We start from the raw sequence: 25,376 nt of genomic DNA on the forward strand, positions 1-25,376 counted from the left end.
CAAGTATATTTCAAAGCAGGTCCATACAAACCACTCCTACTGGATGAGAGAAATACAAAAATAGATATGAAAAGGGAACAATGTAAATATTCTATCAGTAGTGTTGCAAAAGCTGGAAAACAAATGGTACTCTTCTTAATGTCATACAAGTCTGTTATTTCTAGTCTTGAAAATTGCAGTTCAGTCCTTGTGATTATTCTGTCACATGTCTGAGAAAGCTGTACCAGATATATGTGGAAGGAACAGAACTGTCTTCTCTTTGTTTTCTTAATATACATCAGGCAAATGGGATTTTGCTAAACGTCATTTCTATGGAAAACACACACTCTTCACCATAGAGTAGAACTGATACTGTAGAATTCCAAGAAATTGGTTGGTGGGGCTGGGTGGTGGGCATATAGTTTGTCTTAGAAAATTATGCTTGCATTAATTACTGATGTATTTAAATATTCTAAAAACTATGCTTAGCACATGCTTCTGGTTGTTTTCTTAGTAGATACAAACTGCACATGGGTGGTGAAAATAAATGGGCTAAAAAATTCAAGACTTCCAGCAGTGATATTCTTCCTAGGAAATTTCATGTTAATTTTGGGTTGGCACAGGATATCCAATATTGTTTTATAACAATGAAATGGCACTGCGTTTAATTTTAAAAGGGGAAAATCCCAAGAGTTACAAGCTAGATCTGGGGGAAAAAAATAGAAATTAATGGTAACATTTATTGAGGGCATACTTTGTGCCAAGAATGGCACAAGGGACTTTATATTAGCTGTGAATATAATATGAATATATTATTCATGTGGTCCTATGATAGCCCTCCAGGAAAACATGGTTGGTTCTATTTTACCAATGACAGAATTACATTTCCATTTCTGAGAGGTAATAACAACATAAAGAAGTAGCTCAAATTTCAGATAACTCTGCCAATAGTCAGAAAGGGGAAATAACTTGCCCAGGTAGTAGAGGGCAGAGATGAAATTAGAAACGAGGTCTGCTTCACCCCCAAGGTCTTTCTACGCCAGCACACTTCTTACTACTTATCCATATTTCTGGAAGTTTATCAGTTCATTGGAAGTGATGTATTCTGGGCTCTAATAGGTAATATGAAGTATATACTTTAGAAAATATGATGATGGTTTAAGAAAATCTTGGATAAATAGTTTTCAAAACTCATTCTATGATGCTTTTTGAATGTGGGTGACATGTATAGTGAAATGGAGACCACAAGAAGGATAAAGGCGTATTACCTAGTTTCTGAAACCATCTACAATGGTTTAGTCTTTTAAGGACAGGATTCTTGAATTACCACTATCAAAGTTACTCCTATGTATTACCAAAGTTGGCTATTTAGTAAAGTGGGCAGGAATAACTGTCCTGAACATTTCCTTCCGTTTAATATTTACTGAATGACCCAAGAGCGGTATAGATCATAGAGGAGCTACATCACAAGGAAAGAGCTGTTTACAAATGCATCTGTCATCCCTATCTGAGATCACTATGACTAAATGTTTTGAAAAAGTCATTCATCTAGATAGAGTTGGTCAAATAACTCAGTTAGCTTCATGATCCTTAGCATCTGCATTTTATATATATTTTTTCCCACTAAATTGGTATGACTTGATACATTTCCAACTCTCAAAATAAGATCTTTTATTTGCCTCAGAAAAGTAAAATATTTAGCAGAAAAAAGCAGATTTCTTTTCACCAGTTCATAGGGTTGTTTTCACTGGAAAGTAAAATCAGAGTGGGAAAATAAAATCAACTTTTTCAAAAATTTATTTTTATTCATTTATTGTTTTTAGTTTTGATGGTTTTGATATGATCTGTACTTAAATATATATATATATATATATATATATATATATATATATATATATATTTAAGATTTTATTGGGGAAGGGGAACAAGACTTTAGTGGGGAACAGTGTGTACTTCCAGAATTTTTTCCAAGTCAAGTTGTTGTCCTTTCAGTCTTAGTTGTGGAGTGTGCAGCTCAGCTCCAGGTCCAGTCGCCGTTGTTAGTTGCAGGGGGCGCAGCCCACCATCCCTTGCAGGACTCAAGGAATCGAACTGGCAACCCTGTGGTTGCCAACTGAGCCATCCGGGAGCTCAGTGGCAGCTCAGCTCAAGGTGCCGTGTTCAATCTTAGTTGCAGGGGGCGGATCCCACCATCCCTTGAGGGACTCAAGGAATTGAACTGGCAGCCTTGTGGTTGAAAGCCCACTGGCCCATGTGGGAATCGAACTGGCAGCCTTCGGAGTTAAGAGCATGGAGCTCTAACTGCCTGAGCCACCGGGCTGGGCCCCTGTTCATAAATATTTTATTAACACATTAAAATACTTTGAGATAATAAATCACCATATAATATGAATAAAAAGGGAAGTTGGATGAAGTACAATTGTGATATTTAATGAGAAAAAAATCTTGCGTATAAATGGGTAAAGGTGCTAATGCTAACATGACATTCTGCGAGCAGTTTAATAAAGCAGATGCTCAAGAATTTGAAATGCCCTCAAGAGCCAGCTTCTTGATTACTAGCACTCATAATACCAACCTTATGATGCTCAGGGGTATGGCTAAAGGAGAGAACTAAAGCTTAGTACACATGCAGGTTTACCAAACCTTATGAACACCTAAGACCCATGGTAGGAGGACATAGGAAAATAAATAAACCTTATCTAAGAAGTTACCACAAGTAAGTGTTTGCTAAAATGATCGGCCTTTGTAAAACCTTGATTATGCCTTGGTCCTATTCACAATACAATGTTAGATACAGTGGTGACTCTGATTTTGAGAATTTACAATATGACAACAGCTATTTGGACTTGACTAGGCAAGGCATTTTGGTTATGTGCCATATATATATATATATATATATGTGTGTGTGTATATATATATATATATTTATATTTATATTTATATTTATATTCATATTTATATTTATATTCATATAAATATAATTTCCAATAAAGCAAAATTGCATAAATTTGAGTCAAGGATATAGGGCAAATAGGTAGCACACAGGGAAATGCATGTTTCTTCTTCAGAAGCCATAACAATCAAGAATTAACAAAGAAGCAGAATGTGTGGTAGATAAGGATGGGTGACTCATAACTGAGTCCCTTTTAGGAAAATAAAATAATTAACTTTACTGGGATCAATTAGTGATAGGGGATAGATTGTTGAACTAAGATGAGGTGTTTTTTCATCATATGATACCACTGACATTTTTGAACGGAATGACAAAATCATAGTTTTTTTTTGTTTTTGTTTTTTTTTTGTTTTTGTTCTATCTCATGTCCAGTTCTCTCATCAATATTTTCTACTTTCTCATTATGTATGTTTATATTTTTTCTACAAATACTTAATGTAGCACTTGATATCATCCCTTTTTAATTCTCATAATGAAACTATGAGTTAGAAGCTATTCTCTTCATTATATGAATAACACTAAGGTTCAGAGAGGTTGAGTGGTTTTCCCAAGGTTGCCCAGCTAGAATGGGAGGTGCTGTGATTTAAACCCATATAGTCTAGTTTTATGTTTCTGGTTCTAAAGACTGTCCTATGCTACTGCGTTGACTAACATGGCCATTAGGCTGAAATCTACATCAAGACTTAAAAGTTCTCCCTGATAGACTTTCTTCTCAGCCTTTCACCTCAAATATTTGAAATAAGAGGATATTCTGAAAGGATTACTGGACATTAGCCGTTTCAGGTGGAGGTGGTACATAAGTAGATGTAATGAGTGAGGGTGGAGTCTGTAATATATACTATTTTTACCCAGTTTTGGAAAATACCAACTGATGTCTTCCCCCTGAAATTAGCCAGAGTTTGCTTATAGTTAAAATATTTTACAATTCCAGTTAACGATAGATATCAAAATAATTGAGGGGACATGAATATTGCTGGAGGTGGAAACCTTTGTGAAATCATGTTTATTCATTACAGGTAGGAATGGAGAGTCTGAAATAACCAGCAAAAGCAGGTCAAATAAGATACGCTTGCAAAGTTTGCAAATAGGAAACAGAGAGAGGGAGAGAGGAAGGGAGAGGAAAGTGAGGAGATGGGGGTAGGAGGAGAGGACAGGAGAGAAAGAGAGAGAAAAATCAATATAGATAAAAGATAAATGTTCAATGTGTAGATACCGAACAACATGACATAAAACTAAAGTGAATAGGCTCAGAGACCAGATAGCTGTTCATGAGTTTATCCTTTGCTCTTTGACCTTGGAAAGTTATTTATCCTCTATATGCCTCTGAATGCATATATATATATGCATATATATATATTGCTACTTCAGAGGGATGTTGAGAGGATTATTAAGGGGAATCTGAATAAAAATGCATTGCTTTTAAGTAGTCACAATGAATATTATGATATTTAAGAATATGTAGAGTCTGAAGTAAAGGAAGCTATCCATTGAACACTTTTTTGTTTTTTTGTAATTCCTGTTATGGCAAATTAGAGTAATAAGAGAAACTGCAAAGAAATACTGTTTGGGGTATGAAACTGAATTATATAACCCCATAAAATATAAGAACTTGTTGACTACTTACCATTTCCTATAATAGGCTAAAAACTAATCTAGTACAAAAAATAAGAGGAAAATATTCATATAATCAAATATTTAACTTACTTCCATTTATCTTTGACAAAGCTTATGTCTTTTGTTACCCACTTCTTCAATTATGCACTAACACAATAAGATTTAACATAATTATCTATTGTTTAAAAGTAATTTTTCAATTAACTCTCCACAAAGAATGTGTTCCAAACTTAGTAATGTAGGTTGACTCAAAATTCTCTTTTATAATGTGTTGCAGTTGTAATTTATAGTAAAAGTATTTTGGAAAGACCCCAAGTACTGGAATTTTTAGTGTTACCACGGTTACAGGCTATAACACAAGATTTTTTTTTTCTTTGAATTCATGCTTTCACATTCCATTTCAGTTTTCAATCTTCCTCCTTTTTAAAGTCTCTCTATACTTTCTTCAGCTTAGGTTGCAAAATGAAGATTATAGAAAAGAAATATCACATTTATAAGATACATGCCGAAGACAGTTGAAAGTGGTTTGCAGTAGCTGTCGAGTCTACACCAGGATTTGCTGATGGCTGAGATTAGACTTGATGCATAACCAATGTAAATAAATACAATTAATTCTAGGATCACTGATTTATAGTTTCTCTATCAGTAAATTCCTCTGCATTAGTTATTTTCTGCTGCATAACAAATTACCCCAAATTTATGGGCTTAAGACAACACTAATATTTATTATCTCAAAGTTTCTATAATCAAAAATCTGGGCACAAATTCTCTGGATCCTCTGCGTCATAATCTCTTACAAGGCACTAATCCATATGTCTGTCCAAGGTCAGAGGTCTCGTCTGAAGTTTCAATTGGAGAAGCATAGACTTTCGAGCACACTCAAGTAGAAGTTTACAAAAAATGAGTTCTTAGGAGTTATTGGACGGTGGATCTCAGTTCCTGATGGTTATTGGATGGAAACTATCCTTAGCCTCTGGCCATGTCGACCTCTCTCTAATTACAGCTTGCTTTATTAGCGTGCTTAAGTGAAAATGGCACTGAAGGGTCTGCTATCTGGAAAGGAGTTATAATCTTTTGCAACTTAATCATAAAAGTGACCTCTCATCACCTGTGTTGGATTCTGTTAATTAGAAACAAGTCCTTAGATTCAGCCCACACTCAAATGGAAGGATTCCCCAAGCATGTTAAGAGCATGAGGAGGGTATCAGTGGAAGCCATCTTAGAAATCTGCCCAACACAATCTCCTACTATATTATCATTTCTGTCTTTTATGAATAAAAAAAATGGCTTAACCACTAGCTAACTTACTCCAACCCCTATCCCCTCAAAAGCAAAATATGAGATGGATATATATTCCACTCAAGTTATATGTGTACGTTTAGGCCTCAGAAACAGTGGTTTAACAAATCTTAACAGAGCTCTCTTTTGTGTATGCTTTATCCTAGTGACGCCCTCAGGAATATGAGTGAACTTGGTCCCTCTTCTATTTCCCTGCATCACTCAAGTGGAAGATTATCTTTGCTTTTGAGTTATAATATATCCAGCTTGCTGCTACATAGCTAATGATGAACTTAACTTCTGGAACAGAGCACTTTGATAACGCAGAATTCATAAATTACATAGAAGCAGCATTTAGTGACAGGAAACACAGTAGTTCTCAGTGAGATCTGAGGCCCACATATGCCAAATAGTACTCCCCAAGCTTGATGGAGAATGCATATCTCCTTGTTTAGACGAATGAACTCTGACCGGACTTGTCAAGTAAGACAAATCTGGATTAGATTTCTGGGCCGACCACATTGTATCTGTGTGACCATGAACAAATAATCTAGTCACAAAAGTCTCCAATTTTCTAACATACAAATAAAAATATTACCTTCCTTTGTAATAAGATTTATGTTGGATTAAATGGCATAATTTATATTATGTATTTAGCACATTGTTTAATGATTTAGTTACTATCATCTTTTGATTTGATTGTGCCATATACATGATTTGCCCTCTTAACTGCTGATTTTTTTTTTTTTAATTTTGGTTTTCATAATCATTTTGATGGTATTATTCAAAGGTGTACCTCAGACTAACTTTATGCTTTATTTTTTTCCAGTTGCTCAGAGTCAATATAAAGTTAATTATTGCATTTATTGCAACCAGTTTAGTATTCATTCCATGTAATCAAATTGAGCTTTTACTATATGCTAAGTGATGTTCTGGCTTCTTAGATACACAAGAAACTAAACAAGACATGACTCCTACACTCATCACCACCTGCAGATATCAGTTCGCACCTATCTTCAGACCAATCTTGGCCTTAGAAAGAAAGCATGTGAGAAGTTCTTTTAACTACTCATAAACTCAGCATCAGATTAACTCTGCTTGTGCCCTAAATTTATGTAATGTTTGTTGATCAAAGTGTTTACTAGTTTCTAAGCCTAGTAATTCGATCCTTGTCTTTTCTATGCCTATAACTGTGTTATGATGATGTCCCCTGAAACTCAGGTTTCTAGGTTTGTAACTTCTTTTCTCACACCACAGGTTTGATTCAATAGCTATCATCTAACCGACCTCCCTGAAACCCATAATCCATCTGAAACTGTAAATAACGCCTGTATGTTCTTTCCACTTGCTTATTGCAGAATATAATCCAGCCCAGTTGCTAAATAGATTCAGGATTTTACCCATGAAATCCTAATGTTTGATGATAGCATTCATAGCCCAGGATAAATATTGTTTGCTAGATATATAATAGAAATATCAAGCTGATCCTGAAAAGTTTTGGGCCAAGAGAGATTTTTATGGTGACAATTTGTGGGAAGGGCAGTTTGTACTAAGACAGTGTAGTGATTTAACAGAAGTTAATCTATTAAACTATTGTTGAAAACAACAACAACAAAAACGATGCTTCTCACATGGATTCAACAGCCAGGTAACTACAAGTCACATAATTGAGAAATTCTCTGTGAGTCTTTATGAATGGAAAATAATACCTCTTTTGTTTATTACAACAGGAGTAGGGTTATGTCTATTCTCATAGTCTGATGCTGTGTCATGTTGTTGAAATTATAAGTTATTTACTATCAGTTTCAACCCAGAGAGAGGGCAACAGTCTGCAAAACATGTATATATCTACTACTAAATAGCATTTGTCTTTTTCCATAGCTGCTTCCTACAGTAAGGTAACTGAGTCATTTAGTTCTTAACTCTGCGTATTTGCCTCTGCCCAGCACATAGTACTTATTAAATAAATGTACTTTTGAAAGGAGAAAAGAAGGAACAGAGGAGGAAGTAGTTTCCAGAGTAAGAAGTGAAGGGGATGAAATCTAGACATTCTGTATCCTCGCGTTCACTTTTGCCTTAGATCCTCACTCCTCATTCTCTTCTCTTCTCTCCTCTCCTCTCCTCTCTTCCTCTTTTCTTCTTTTCCATTCTTTTCTTTCACTGACAGGGTATATATAGACAGGTCCTGAATATCATCTAAAATATCAGAATCACAAAACAAACTACAGCTTCCTTTCTTTCTCCTTAAGGCTCTTACAGTCTTTAGCTCACACAGCATCAGTAACGTGAGATTATTTTGTGGAGCTGTTTCTGATTTCTCGGTGGTATGATGAGCAATGCCTTTGCATAGTCCCTTGAATTTCCTCCTAAGCACCCACTTTCTCTTCAATCGTGGAATGCTTAATATTTTACACACTGCCATGTAAATAAGTCAGAAAAGGCAACGGAGGGCAAACAGAATCGGATGAACTAACGACAGGAGATAAACAAAATCTGTTAGCCTGGGATTTAAGACTCTGAAGTTCTTGTCCCTATTCTTTTCTGGGCTGTATGCCTTGGACATGCCACTTCACTCATTGGATTCAATTCCCTCATCACCCAGGGGCATGGCTGTTTAAGCTGCAGGAACTGTCCTAGTAGCTCTCACACTTTACAACTCAGTGAGTTTAGAAATGAACTATGTCAGTTTTTCGGTATATACTCTAACACTGATCTATTGAGACAGTTAAACTCTTCCAACAAGAAAGACTTCATTGGACTCTGGACTGTAAAAATCTAATAAATACGTAAAAAACACATTTTATTTATTTTTTAATTATTTTTTATTAAATTGATTGGAGTGACATTGGTTAGTAAAATTATATGGGTCAAAGTGTACAATTCTATAATATATCATCTATATATTGCATTTTGTGTTCACTACCTAGACACCTTTTAATCTCAGTTTTCTTGCCTGTGTAATGGCACTAATATTAGTACCTCACTCATAAGATTGAAATGGGATTTAAACGAATTAATATATCAAAAGTTGCCAGAATTAATATATCAAAAATGGTGCCAGAAACAATATGTTCTCAATACGTACTAACTATTGCCCCTTTTGAAACATTTTCCTTATATTTATGACAAGATTCACTTCCTATAATTTCTATGATTTTCAGTAATCTGAAGTTACACAAAAAATATAGCCTCTGTTCCAAAAGATAGCCTTAAGACTTTTTGAATGCAACAATCTTTTTATTATTATTTTTTTCTTCAGACTAAGGTCCACTAGTGTTTTTTTCCACACATAACGTGAAGTTGAGTCAAATCACTTCTTCCTGGTTTTTGTTCTCTTGAGACACAGTCAAGTTTGTTCATGTTTCTCACTAAAATGTAACCCAGAACTTTCTGTGACAGACATTTTCTTGCAAAAGAGAGTAGAACTTTTATCACATCTCTCTTTTTTGAATACCATGCTTCTCTTTCAAAATTCACCAGACACCATTATAAGCAGCTGCTAGCACTGCGTTTTACACTGAGCAGCAGTCATTCTTCTCTTGAAGTCTGGATACATATCTTTCCCCTCCTAAACTCACAAAACTGATTTTTTACTTTATGTCTAGAATTGTTATTTACTTTCTTACCTCAATTTTGTTACCTTAAACAAAGAGAGAGAGAGAGAATCCTGTTACCCGATTTTATAGGCCCTTTCCTGCTCAGATTTTTTTGTTTGTTTGTTTTATTATCTTCATATTTATCTTTATTGTAATTCATGACATTTGGTCTGGATCTCATTTCCAGCAGGTGGCGGTATAGAACACTAATTGAGTCATGCCACCTAATAACACTGATTCTTCTTTTAAGTCCTATGCTGTAATTAATTTCATAAATAAGCCGTGGATATCCTCAAGTAAGACAATCATTGGGAGAAAATATTGGCAATAAGAAGAACAGAAATCCAAAGCAGCCCAATTACCTTGTCTAATTATTAACTATCACTGTCCACCATCTAATAACCTTAAGGTACCTACTATGTATCCTAGGTAATAACACCATTGTCACTGTTGTTTATTTCCTGATTCAATGTGTAGATGAAACTCCAGTGCTGTTATTTCCTGAAATGTCATTGTAAGCTTATTTTTTTCTTAAATCAGATTTTGAGAATTAATTGATTTTTTTTTGCATTAAGGAAAATGAGCCTCATAACTGTAGAGCCAAATAGAAAAGTATGTGAAGTTCACGTTGGACACTTAGTGTTGATCAGTTCTAATTTTTGAATTTATTTTTTGAAATTATTCTGCAAGCAATGAGAAAAAGACCTTGTCACAAACAAAGCAAAAGGCAAAATAACACGATTTTCATGGGGGGAAAAAAAGTTTTCTGAATTCTGTATCTTTGCTTGGGTTGGGAAAGTACTTGAAGGGCAGGTGTCATCTTCCCTTTCTATGGAATATAGCAGTCAATATTGTGGCAAAACAGAACCAAAACTTCTCAGTTGCCCCGCTGCTTTGATGAGACTGAGGACGTGTCACAGTGGCTCCTACAGAACTATTACTTGATCTTTCTTTTCTCTCTTACACATAGTGGCCTGCATTTCCTGTTGATTCTCTATTTCTGAAAATAAACCAATTCAATTACAAAGGTAGAGAAAGACCTATATCTAGTAAGAACGTTTATTGCCAGGCAGCCTGACCTTTTTTTTACCAAGATAATTTATTTTGCTCATGTCATCCTTTGTTTTTCTTCATTTTGAAATATATAGCAAAGCACTAAATATTCTCTGACTTCTGAAGGTGCCCTGAGATGATACTCATTTCCTATTTATGTATATAAGCATTATTAGGGTCAGGAAGGATGGGAGAAAGATGGGGTTTAGGAGGAAAGGCAAGAGTTCTTGAATCCTTACTATGGAACAGACAGTGTACTTGGTGTGTTATATACATTATCTCACATAATTTTAAGAACTACCCCACATCACGGAAAGTATTGCTCATGGACAAACTGATACTTGGAGTCAAGTTCATGGCACAATTTTGTTAATTAATAACTAAAAGATTTGAGATTTGAGGATACGTTTTCCAGGCCGTATAATCCATACATTTTTACTTCTTTATATTACATTCCCACTTCAAAGCTGTACAATATATTTAATTTTCATGAAACTCATTATGTATTATTTAATATTTAAAAAAAAACACACCAAAAACGTGGGACTAACACCTATGCCTCATATTTGCTTTCCCATCATTTACCACCAGGTCCTGGAATAATTGACATCCCTAAAGAAAATTCCTAATTATTTTAATGTCATGATGTAAACATGTAGATGTAAACATATGGATCCTTCTTTTGATACCTTCTACGCATGAGAAGGAATTGGCCCTGTAGTTGCCATTAGTACTGCTTACAAAATATATCTGCTCTCTATGTACCTAGCACGTCATGAATTTAAAACGTTTGGGATTAGGTTGTCCTTGGGCCAGTGAAATAGGTGATTAGGTGGCATGTGTTATGTCCAGGTAGAAGCTTTAAAAAACATGGCCCAGTTTATTCCATCCCCTTTTCTCTGTTGTGTGATTGTTGACAATCAGGTTGAGATGACGCTTCCTTCGGCATGGGTACCTGAATAATTTCAGTGAGCAGAACTCCCTTTTCAGTTAAAACATATTAGAATTTGCTGTGATAATAAACTACCCCCAGGAACCTCCCTGCATTAACCCAGTGAAGGGTGATTTCTCACTCATATGAAATATCCATGGGCTACATGGGGTTTCCGCTCCATGTTTTAATCACCCTTATATTGGCACCTGCACTGGTGGAACAGCTACTATCTATTCCATCACTTGTACACCTGGAAGAGCAAAAAGAGAGCATGGAAAGTGCTGACTGGCTTGTCAATTTTCTGTTCACTTTGCACTAGCGAAAGCAATTTACATGTCCACGCCTTCCATCAAGGGGTGGAGAAACACAATTTTGCCATCTGCCTTGACAAAGAGAGCACCAAATATTTGTGAACAGCCCTAATGGCAACCATAGACTCTAGCCCACCTTCTTGTACTAGACATATAACATAAGTAAGACATAATCTTACACAGTGTTAATCTAGGGAGGTCTTGGGTTGTTTGCAACTCCAATAAGATCTAGCCCAATTAGACCCAAATATTCATCAATAGAAAACTGTTTAAGAAATCATGGTAAAGGGGTAATGGGGTGATAGATAAGGGTAAAAGGAATCAAATATATGGTGATGGAAGGAGAACTAACTCTGGGTGGTGAACACACAATGTGAGATATAGATGATGTATTATAGAATTCTATACCTGAAACCTATATAACTTTACTAACAATTGTCACCCCAATAAACTTTAATTTAAAAAAAAGAAGAAGAAAGAAAATCATGGTTCACATATAGTAGCAGGTGCGCATTAAAATCACCTGAAATATTTTTGAAAATACCAGGGTTCAGAGCTCATCTCACCACCCACCAATATTATAGAGGCAGCCTGGACATGGTCTAGACCTTGGTTTTTTTTGTTTGTTTGTTGTTGTTTTTTTCTGGTTTGTTTGTTTGTTTGTTTGTTGCATAGACAACAGAAATTTGTTTTCTCCTACTTCTGAAGGTTTGGAAATCCAGCATCAAGGTGTCTGGCAAGTTTGGTTTCTCCTGAGGCCTCTCTCCTTGGCTTGCAGGTGGCTGTCCTTTTGCTGTGTCCTCACATGTCCCTCGGTGTTTTCCTCTTCTTATAAGGACTGAATCCTGTTGGATTATGGCCCTGCTGTTAGGAACTTGTTTAACCTTAGTTACCTCTCTAAAGACGCCATCTCCCAATAACCACACTGGGGATTAGGGCTTCAACGTAGGAATTTGGGGGTGGGAGAAGTGGCGGTCACAATTTAGTTTATAACAGGTTCTGAGATAATTAATAAAATATTTTTCTTCCAATTGCAGTTCAATTCCCATTGCATTGTTTTTCTTTTTTTCCTTGATGACCATTATGTTTGAACACGTTTTATATGAATGTTGCCAACTTGAATATTCAGATTTATAAAATGCCAGTTCATATCTCTTCTCTCCCCTAACTCCCCTCAAAGGATTGTCTGTTTTTCTTTATAGATTTCAAGAGTAGGTCTTGGTATTTTTTAAAGCTCCCCAAAGGATTCTGATATGCAACCAGATTTAAGAACCAATGATGCATGCAACTGAATATTAGGAATATGATATAAAACTATAGGTAATGATTTACAGTCATATCCCTTATCTCTAAAAACCTATTTCAAGTTTAAAGGCACATCCTAAAATACTATGACACTTGCTCTGTATTGATGTACCAATAGTTGCTTAAACGCACAGAAAAGTTTAGAATACTGAACTGTAAAATGTTACATATGTTTACCTCTGGGGAGAGGGTAGCGCTATCCATGACTTATTAATAAAGTAGAAAAAGTTTTAAGTGCACTTAGTTTTACTTTCTGTTTGCTAGTTTTTAAAATTATTAATATTAATTTCTGTGCTCCATAATCATAATCTTGTTTAGGTAACTTAAAAATGCAATTCTAATACTTAAATATAAAGGATAAAATATAATTAAATATGTTAAAAATAGAAAAAATGCCATACATCTAAATAGGGAAATAGGATGCTGAATATATGTCGGTTTTCACTAAAGTAACTAACAAATGTAAAGATCAAAATTCCCAGATTTCTTAGGAGTGGTTTGAAAAGAACTTAATTATTTAAAATTTTATCTGTATGAAAAATTATCACTTAAATAAATCAATTTTTTAAATTATCATATTTAAAATAAATTTGAAAAACAAGGTTAATGAGTAAGTTTTCAACCTAAGTTAATAAAACATTACACATTTAGGATATTGAAAACATTTTGATATAGCTGCAGAAATAGATCATCCAAGAATAATATCTATGGCAGACCCCAAAATATATAAGAATCTAGAATCTGGTAAAGGTGGTATTTCAAAGTATGGAAGGTGCATAGGTTATTCACTAAACAGTACAATGCAATATACAGATGGTACATTATAGAGTTGTATCTTTGAAACCTATGTAATTTTACTATCCAATGTCACGCCTAAGAAATTTAATAAAAAAATAAAAACAGTACTGAGAAAACTTACTATGCTGAGAAATAAAAAGTTAGTTTCTTACTTTCCATTGTAAACCAAAAATTCATCATTATTCAAAATTTAAGTGTGAAATGAAATCTTTAAAAATGAAAACATAAACAGGTAAAGAAATAGTTATGCCATCTTATAAAAGAAAAAAGTTTTTCTAAAAATGAAATCACAGAAAGAAGCTATAAATAGACCATTTGCAAACTCATATAAATAAAAATCTAAAATATCTGTGTTATCATATATCACAAATAATAAAGACTGTCAGCACTCTGGGAAATATAATACATTTTAGACAAACTATGAATAATTACTAGTATAAAAACTCCAGACAAATTTATCACAAAAAGGGTTATAAATCCACCCCCACCCCCCCCAAAAAAAAGAGCAAGCTTTTAAACAGACATTTGACAAAAGGAAGAAATACAAGTTAATTGATTCACTATCCATTATGTATTTATATTCTACCATCCAGGGTTAGCTACTGTTCAAATTACCAATATTCTAATGAACATAATAGGACCCATGCCTTCTGATTGCATATTCTACTAAGGGGAATAAAATAAAATAACCAAGTCTAGTGTGTCATAAATGTAATGCTGGATAATAAAGCAGAGTATGGGCATTAGGACATATGTTGTGGGGATTAGGAGTTGTTCATTTACACAGGATGGTCCGAGAAAGCTTCACTGAATGTAATAAGGCAATGAGTCATGTGGACAAAGTGTTTCCCAGGCATAGGACATAAAAGTATGAGAAGACAATTACAAATCTGCTCAATTTGCATATTATAGTGGGACTTACATTTAACTAGGTTTGGAAATGTTACTGTGGATCACGTGTTTTCATGGCATGGGACAAACAGAAAATAATAATCCTTGCACAGTCCATTAGAGAATATGGGCAAGCTTGTTGCCTGAGGCAACAAGGCTGCCTATAGCTAAAAGCTGACTCAGAGCTTACCTAACTTTTCTGATGACTGAAAGGAGGAATATTTTGGTATATATTAATGCCTTCACAACAGTGGTTTGGTAAGCTCCCTCACTATAGAGTCTAAGGGATTTGCAGAGAGAAAGAATGCCAAACGTTAATGAAAAGGGTGTGGGGTTGTGGTTCCAATTTTCTATTATCATGATTTAACTTTAGAAATTCTTTCTTTGAAGATGATAGAGCCTAATATCTAAGTGAAAGTCTACGAAAGTCACCCATGGACTCAAAGACATAATGACATAATGGTTTCCATTTTCTTGCAGGACTCACTTTCTAAGACATATATTTTGCTCAGTGTAATTTGCCTACTATTTATGTGTTGAATTCATAGATAATCAGGAGAAGCAAAAAATGTTCTTTCTGTCCAGTTTAGACTGAAAAAATGATTATAACAATACTTTCTGTAGAGTAAATTAGGAAAAAGAGCTTGATGAATGAGAATCAGGTTAGATCCATGCAGACGCACTTTATAGCAAGATTTGCTGGATGATCTTGTTATAACTTAAAAAGGAAGATAACCTTGGTGGGACATATGTATTATAGTTGTTGGTGAATTTATCAGAACAAAGAAGAAAAATCAAACCCATGATTAACCTCACACCTAAATTATTGGGGAAAATTTGGATAGGGAGATATAAGACCAGAATATCTCAATTGCTTTTGAAGTTAGATCCCCAAAAGCAGGGTCCCAGCAGGAAGCACAAATGGTTCTCCAATTCTGAGGATGGAATTTTACCCATATCTTAGATTTATAGTCTGCTTCCAGTGTGAACAAAGGGGAACTAAGGAGATTACTGTGATTTCTCAATTGCCCATTTCTGGCCCATTAAAAAAATCAGAGGTAAGACAAATTTCAAAGTGAAATCTGAAGCCCCCAGAATTTGCAGAATGCAAGATAATTGCATGATAACTTCAACTGTGGAAGTGATAAATAATTAAGGAGTGATGGGCCTAATATACCATCTTTCTTCACTTGCCTTAGTCATTGGCTGTTAAGTGAGGAGGGATTAAACTCTTTCATTGTCATGTTTCCTTTCTTCTTTTTCCAAGTTTATGAGAAGGCTATCTGATAGAAACAGCCAACCTAAGCTTGACTGTGCTCCCAGAAGTGTTCAAAGGAAAATATCCTTATCTTGGTAGTACAAAGAGGAGAAAAAGAAGAGGATTTGCCATTTAGTAGAGGAATCCAGGAGTAAGATAGAGATTGTGTTTCTCTTTTGTGATCAGAATTTTCTTCCAAGTTCTTTTCCAGAGAAAAATAACTGGGGGGAAAGTTTTTGTTTGTTTGTTTGTTTTTCCTCAGGAGGTCCTGCACACTGCCTGTACACGAGGAACAAAGGAAAATCAAGAGTTAGCCAGCCATCCTGGAGTAGCCAGGCACCATCATTGCATGGGCAGGGCTGCTGGCAGCCAGTTATATGAGAGAGATAGCGCATCTCTAGCAGGGCCTGGGGTGAAAGAGAGGAAAGCCAAGCAGGCTATATACTAGAGGTGTTTTGTTGCAGAAGAATCTCTGGAGCAAACGTGGATTGTGACAGACCTGGAATTGAGGAAACAACATTTTTAAGAATTTTTATTCTAGTTTGCTAACAGATCCTTTAATGCTCTTAAAGAGACAATGATAAAGAGGGCCTTGTGATTATTTTTGTTTACTGGAATGTCAACTTTTGTGATGGTAACATACAGGGACCAAGCCTAGAAAAGCCCTATGATGTATTCAAGTTATACAACACCCTTTTTAAAGACATTTAAATACTGACTCCGTCAGCAAAGGATGGCTCTTCAGACGTTTGGTGAAAATATCTTCCAAATCAAACTATAGCTAGAAGTATTAACTAATTAATCTTACAACCAAATTAATGTTAGTGCTCTATAATATTAAACTTGGAAAGGAAACTATGTGCCTTCATAAGTCCATGTTAGAAATGGTCTTTTCTACATCTAAATAATTGCATGTAAATAATTTGAACATATGTGATAGTCATTTTCCCAAATTAGATACCCAGCAAAAAGGTTTCTGGAAATCTTTTCACTTTTAGCAAAATTTTTACAGAAACTGTGTCTATTTGTCTAATGTATTACTTGTCCCTATGGCTCCATTCTTCTAGAAAACTAAACATTCTGAATCTTTCTTAGTGGATGAATGGACCTTTTAAAAGGTCACTCTTATGTAAATTTCAATTCCTTAACAAAATTTAAAGCAAGTTCAAAATATAATCAAATACTCATATGTTCTTTCATTCTGAAGCACTTATCTCTCAAGTTTCACCTTTTTAACATTTTAAGATGAATTGTGATACTGATTAATGTACCTGACCGACAGCATTGGGAATTATAGTTACCTAGCCAATGAAGTGATACATCCAATGAAATGATAAGGACTATCCTGGAGACTGATATAAGTCCCAGAATCAGACTGCCAATACTCTCTGAAGCCATTCTGCTTTGACTAATATACAGGCATACCTCGGAGATATCATGGGTTCGGTTCCAGACCTAAATAAAGCCCTTATTTCAATATAGCAAGTCACAAGAATTTTTCAGTTTCCCAGTACACATAAAAGTTATGTTTATATTATACTGTAGTCTATTATGTGTGAAATAGCATTATGTCTAAAAAATGTACATACCATATATTGCTGTATATAATGCGCTCCCATGTATAATGCACAGTCATGTTTTTGGAGCAAACTTTCAAGGGGGTAAATGTTTTAATTATGTAATTCAAATTTTTATTTGTTTACATTTAGGTACTTTTTTATTATAAAGGAATTTTAGCATTTTTTTAAAGATATTAGGATACAAGAAATTTTATGTAACGAATTACAAAACACAAGAACAGGTACAAGGTATAAGAAATTTTATGTACCAGTAACAAATTTATGATATTTACGCATAATAGAAGGCCAAGAACTCTTCATCATTGCAAAGTTTTTTGTAAGTTCAACAAAACCAATTATCATATTCCAGGGTATTATTTTGCATAGGGATATTGTTATTAGTTTCTAGAGTTACACTTTCAATTCATAAATAAAAGAATTTAAAACATTTATATAAATAAGGAATTAGTACTACCCATGTATAATGTGCATCCTTATTTTTCACTTACAAATTTGGACCAAAATGTGTACATTATACATGGCAAAATATGATAATTAAAAAATACTTTATTGCTACAAAAATGCTAACCATCATCTGAGCCTTCAGCAAGTCATGTTCTTTTTGCTGGTGGACTTTCTTGCATAGATGTTGATGACTGCACACTGATCCGGGTGGTGGCCACTGAAGGTTGTGGTTGCTGTGACAATTTCTTAAAACAAGACAATGAAGTTTGCCACATCGATTGCCTCTTCCTTTCACACTATTTGTCTGTAGAATATGATTTGTGGTGGTCCAAAACATTTACAATTGTATCATCAAAAATCACTAATCACCGTGAGAAATATAATTATGATGAAAATGTTTGAGATACTGCAAGATTTACCAAAATGTGACATAGAGACACAAAGTGAACAAATGTTGGAAAAATGCTGCCAATAGATTTGTATGATGCAGGATTGCCACAACCTTCAATTTGTAAAAAATGCAGTATCTGCAAAGCACAATTAAGTGAAGCACAATCAAATGACATTTGTCTGTATGATGTCTCGGTGTTTCTACATCCTCTGCATTGAATTGTTACATATGGACTATTGTTAAAGTTCCTACTAGTTGCAGTGGGAGAAGTATCAAAGAAGAGCAAGATATGGCCATGGTCCCGGGAAACTGTCAGTCAGCTTGGGCTGCTATGAAACATTACCATAGACTGGAAGGTTTCAACAATAAACACTTATTACTCAGGTCTGGGAGCAAAGGAGAATAATATCAAGTTGTCAGCAGATTTGGTTTTGGTGAGAACTCGTTTCCTGGATTCCAGGTGGCTATCTTGCTGTGTCCTCACATGGCTGAGAACAGAGAGAAACTGAAAGTATCCCTTCTTTTAAGGGCATCAGTCCCAGTCATGACTTCCATTTTCATGACCTAATTACTTCCCAAAGCCCTCACGCCCTAATATCAACACATCGGGAGTTAGGATTTCAAATTTATGAATTTGTGAGAGACACAGCAATTTAGTAACAACAATTTTTGACAGTAACAATAACTTTTAACCTCACTGGGCAATGGTTTAAACAGACAAGTACATTTTTATTTTATTTATTTATTTATTTATTTATTTATTTATTTATTTTTTAACAAAAGTGCTAAGATCAATATGCTGGTCAAATTCAGAGTAAATTAGAAACGATTTCAAGAAGAAGACATTGTCTGCTCTGTAAATTGCTTCATGATCTGGTTTAAATACAACTCTCCAGACTCTTCTCCCACATTCTCTGTGTTTGACATCCCCAAAGTGCCACCTCCATGCAGCTCCCAGAACTCCTTGCACTGTCCCACATGTCCCTGTCTCTGTTCTTGCTGTTCCCTCAGCCAGATGGCTCTGGACAGTTGTAGTAGTTTCAAATGATCACTTGTGTCTAGTTTTTCTTCCCTTCTGCGTACAGAAGATGATTTTTCTCTTTTGCATTCTCTAGTAATTGGGTGAGGCCATGCAACAGTCAGACCACGCAACAGTTAGTTTAGGTCAGTGGGCTATGGGCAGACTGTGGAGATTTAACTGACATGGGAGGATTGAACGTCTCTGTGTAGCATGTGTTCAGTTCTGACCAATGTGTTGTGGACAGAAATTACATTGATTTAGTGGTGATTAAATGGGGCTTTTAATTGAAAGTTCCATATCCCCCAGCCCTCTTGTGAAAGCATGTATTGAAATGATGTTTTAATAAGATCAATATAGCCTGGAATCTGAGCAAACCTCACGATTTACCACTGCTCTGGAGAATTTACTAGACCCACAATAGACGTTGTATAAACAAGAAATAAAGTCTTTTTTTTTTTTTGCCACTGAGATTTAGGGGTGGTTTGTTCTTGCAGAGTAGTCAATTCCTTCCTGCCTGAAAAAATCATAGCTATCTTCCCCTGTTCCAAAATTTTCTAGGCTGAGTTAGGGAGCCTGTGCTGTGATCGCATCAGAATTTAATGCTAGCATCCATACTTTTTGTTTGGGAATACATGACAACAGCTCTTCCATCTACAAGATCTATCTGTGGGCCCATCCCCAGCTCAAGGATAGAAGCATATGATCCATGCCAAAGTCAATCAATGCAACACATTCGAGCAATTGATTCAGATGTGGGAACTGGACTAAACAGTTTGAAACAGCATGAATCTCAAGACTGCTTCTCGTAATGCTGGGATAAAAATATTTTCATCTTATTGAACGATTTGTAGGTGAAAGGAAATAGATCTCAAACTACTGGAAGCCATTTTGCTGTCATGAGAGATATTCATTTTAAAATCAGAGGCAGCACAGGTGAGGTCAAACCACATCTAGTGAGAATTATCACCCTAGTATATTACAGGACCTTCTTACAAAGCCATGCCTGAAACTAGCCCTACCCTTAGACTTTTCTGCTATGTGGTTCAATTACTTCCTTTTTCTTAAGCCAATTTGGCCTTAGATTTCCTATCATTTTTAACTCCAAAAACATTACTCATACAAGTTCCTCCTTCTGTAATCATAACACCATATAGTTTCTGCTACTAGAGGATTTAAGGTGCAACTTATTATGTGGTTGGATACTTGTAGCTCCCTCAAACTATGAGTTCCTTGAGACCAGTGTCTCCATCTTATTTGTCTTGTGTAACTAATACCTGGCTTACACTTGATATTTAATGAATGGTCATTCAAATTATCTTAACTGAGCAGTGGACATAGAATATTTGGGGAATAGTGGGGAATACTGGGCTCCAGTGGGGTCAGTAGACATCAGAGGAAGAAAAGGCTCCTCCAAAGTGATGAGAGAGAGAGAGAGAGAGAGAGAGAGAGAGAGAGAGAGAGAGAGAAATGCTTAAAGCAAATATTACAGGTTTCCCAACATTTCCTGGAGCCATTCTGATATTTTCACAGAACCTGGGGTTGTTTCACAGTTTTTAGATTGTTTAAAGACGTCAGGATGGTCTTGCCAGAATTCTGCCAGGGGCCAACTCAGGTCTTGAAGAACCATGGCTTGCCAGCAAAACATGAGGAGAAAGAAGAATACGGTTACATTAAAAGGACAGAGAACATCAGAGTTGTTCTCTCTTATAAAGGCAAAAATTAAGATATTTTGTATATTTACGAAAACAATATCTTAAAAGACTCTTCGTCAGGAAATGCTTCAATATCTTTTCTCTGCTTGGATCTTTCTCATAGATGAAGCTAATCCACTTTGAGGGCTTGGTAAAACACTGAATGACATTCTCTCATTACCTGTCACCTCAGGGACAAGGCTCTTTGGACCATGACAGAACACATCCTCCCATTCTCAACCTGAGTCACAGTTACTTTTCTTTCTTTTACTACTTTTTTTTTTTTGACCTTCTTCCGGAACTGCGGGGACATCTTTCTTGACTGACATTGATGCTGCCGGGCACCTTGCCCCCAAGGATAGCAATCACTGGCTCTTTGGCTGTGACTAATACTGAGGGCTTTTTTCTAACAGGGGAAAAAAAAAAAAGTACTATAAAGGAAAATGCTGACCATTACTGTAGTGGAATAAATAGTGATGGTTTAATGCCAACCATTATGCTGCTGCTCAATGGCAGTCTACCCATTTTCTGCCAGGACTTTTTCTTCCTTTAAATAATCATTGCATTTTAGTTCATACTTTTTCGTATTCAGACCTTTGGTGTCTTCTTCAAGCAGAGGAATTGTCAAAGTTCACTGTCCATTTATTAAACAGTATTAGAAGAAAGCACTTGTCAACTTATACCATTTCTTAAAGTGTGGTCCATGGAGCTTGAGCCTCGAAGTTACCTGTGTCTTATGTTTAAAACTGCAAATATGGGGTCTCACGAAAACCACTGTATTTCTGGGACTCTCCTTCTTAACCAAGAATGCTGGTGAGTTTTGAGAATTATTGGTTCATTGTTTTTTCTGTATTAGGCACTGTGTTGTGCACCAGAAATATCAAAGTGAAGGGAGCATTATCTTGAATGAAAACACTTTCTATGAAAAACAGGCATAAAATAATTGAAAATCCACAGTATCCTCCTTGCAAAATTCTATAAAAATTAGAACAATTAAAATTAGGTATGCTAAGCTGCTATCTGTAGTAGAGAGAGTAAATAGTTAACAAAATTTTTATTATTATTATTATTTACAATTTTGATCTGTAAGTTTTAGAATATTAGCCTGTTGATCACTTACAAACGGCCTCTTTAGATTTTGTGTTATATAAAAATTATTGTCATCCTTAATATTTATAAACATTTCAGATAATTTTAATTAACCAGAGTTATTGTACAGAGATAACAGATGGATGTATTTCCCTGACTTTCTCATGTAACGTGCAAACCTTTCTTGTACCAAGTGTCTAAATTCTGTTAATTGATGTAGATGGAGCTGGAATTACTAATTTCAGTAGGCATATAGACATGGATCCTGCTCCTACTCAACTTTTAAAGACATGTTAAAACTACATGAATAATTAAAGAACTCACTCATACAAAAAGAATATATATGCATAAAACTTCAGAAGCTTCACAATTAAATTAAATTTTAAGTCTGAGAGATGTGGGCTACAACACACAACAGAATCATAAGGTATTCTTGGAAGATTGTGAGGGCGAAACAAAAGCATTTGGAGTGGATGGATTGAGAGGGCCAAATGGCTTATTTGCCAGAGAGAATAAAGAATAAAACAAAAACATCCTGAGGTTGACTGGTCTTATTCTGTTTTGGAAAGTCAAATTCAGTAATGACCTACAAAATGGCAGGCTGAGCAACTATGTTGATGTATAGAAGAAGGAGTGAACTTCTCTGTGTGACATTAAAACAAAACAAAACTAAATATAAGTTTTAAAATGATAGAGGCTAGTCAAGGAAGCTAGCTTAAAGGCAAATTGGCCAGAATTAAATTTCCAAATTTGTATCAGCAACAAATTTTGTAATACCATCAGTTCATTTAGGTCAAACAAGTAAGATTTTGAAATTCTCAAAGAGATAAATTAGAAGAGTGAAAATTAAGATAGTAGCTTAAAACACGTGAAAAAGTTTTTTGTTTTTTTTAATGACTAAATATTTATCATAATTCTGAATTTAGTGTTGTTAACATCACAGTGTTTTATTTTGGAGAAGTTCCAAACTGTGTCACACCATACTGAACAAAAACTCTTGTAACTCTTTCTACTATTGGAAGTTAGCAATATGAAAACATGCATCCAGTATAGTCCCAAACTCAGATAATCAAAATTGCCTTTGCACAAATGATTATGTAATTTTTGTATCAAGTTATGAATGTAGAATTCTTAAACATTTTTAAGAATGTATTTTCATTCCTTAAAATAATTTTTTTTCAGAGACAGCCTTTAAAAACAAGGAGCTGTAGTTTGGTGGTAGAGGCCTAGATCTTTGTTTCAGACCTGGCTTAAGTCCTGTGTTTACTACTTCGTGGTTGTGTGACTTAAAGTCACCTGACTATTCCAAACATTATTTTATCTGTAAAATGCAAAAAACAACCTTTGTACGAGTAGAACTGTTACGACAATTACATGAAGTTATCAACTTAGAAAAGTGCTTTTCACATAGGGAGCTCTCAACAAATATTATCAATTTTTAGAGGCACACGCAAATAGCCTGGCATGTTTCAGAAGATGTTTTTGAAAACTCTGTTAGAAAGAGTTTTTGTTTCATTAAAATAATCTGTTCCAATAGTAGCTTTAAAGTATTCTCAGATGCAATTGGTATCCTGATTCAAACATTGGCCTAAGGTTCTTAGAATACTGATTGATTCCAGATTGCAATGTTCTTTGTGGTTTGAAATCTATTAATGCCAAAAGATGCTGATTAAGGATCTACAATTATTATGTTTTGCGTTTCTCTTTTTATACTGTAGCTTTAATAGATATCGACTGGGTTCATTTGAGTACTGGTTTAGCAACTAATAAAAAGACCCCTTAGCAATTTGTGATTCACTCAGGTTCTCCATGCAGTATTTCAGGTACTAGGAAGAGCTGGAGATTTTACTTTTTATAAGAAGACGTGTAAGATAGAATTGAACAAGGATATGTTGTGGAAAAGGAAAGTGACTGCAATAGAAATTAGAGCAAGTGACCCCCATGCCCAACTTTTCTAGCCGTGTCACCAAAAAGAAGTCATTTATGCTCTGCGTCTTAGTTCTATTATCTAACTTACACAGATCATAGTACTTGCTGTAGTGATTTCATAGAGTTTATTATAAGGAATAAAGAAGACAGCACATATTTAAAATTGAATAGATCAAGTCAAAATAAATTACCCTTATTATAATTAATGTATTTATTATCATTTATCCTGGAAACTTCTGTTTACTTGGCTCACATTGTAATTAATTGTTACAGTAGTCTTATAAGATGGTTTTCATTATCCCTTTTATAGATTTAAAAAAATAGGCTGAAGACATTAAGTCATTAGTAATAAGTGATGGTGGGGCAGGGCTTCAAACCTGAGTTTGTCCTACTTTGAGTATTCAGCTATTTTCTTCAAGATTATCTCTTAATAAGGTTTATATCATGAGAAAAAAACATGTTTTCTTTTTGTCCTTTTTTCATAAGCATAGAAGCCAAAATTCAGGGCTTTGATTAGGAATCTTAATTAGATTATTTGATAATAATTGTAAGGGTTAAGTTTAAAAAATATATAATTATTATAACAAGAACTATGTAGCAACACTTTGATATATTATCCTAGCATAATTGTTAGGGGAAAAAAATCTTGAAATCAGAATTTATGTTTTCACCTCCTGCTTGAATCCCCAACTACAACATGTTTTAACTAATTATCCTTATCTCAAAATAGGTGTTGTGGAAATGAAATTAAAAGAGCTAATTCACATGAAGGCACTTCGACCACAAGATCTATAGTAAACACAGTATAAGTGAGCTAACATTTTAGTATTTATCATAATGGTTGGTTATATTGAAAATATACTTATAAAAAAAGAAAAAGAAGTGGTAGAGATAATGTTTACCATTTTATTAATTTTCTTTGGCTTCTAGAAAGTCTACATTTTCCATCTTCCTTTGCAGACTGTTTGAAGACCATATGACTGAGTCTTGTCCAATGGAATGCAGGAGAAAGTAAGATAAGCAACCCCCAGACCTAGAGGTTTAAAATTTCTGTTCGATCCTCCTGCATTTTAAGGTGGACGACATACAGAGGTGGAAGCATTTTATCTTGATCGTGGCATTTTAGTCCTACATTCACTCAGTCATTACATATTTCTAAAAGTATGGACATTTCTGTAGTTTTCCGTTTTGTGTGTTATCCTTACCAGGCTTTGGTATTAAGGTAATTTTGGCCTCATAAAATGAGTTAGGAAGTATCACT

The sequence above is a fragment of the Rhinolophus sinicus genome, linkage group LG06 (genome assembly GCF_036562045.2).
Source record: "Rhinolophus sinicus isolate RSC01 linkage group LG06, ASM3656204v1, whole genome shotgun sequence".
NCBI lineage: Eukaryota > Metazoa > Chordata > Mammalia > Chiroptera > Rhinolophidae > Rhinolophus > Rhinolophus sinicus.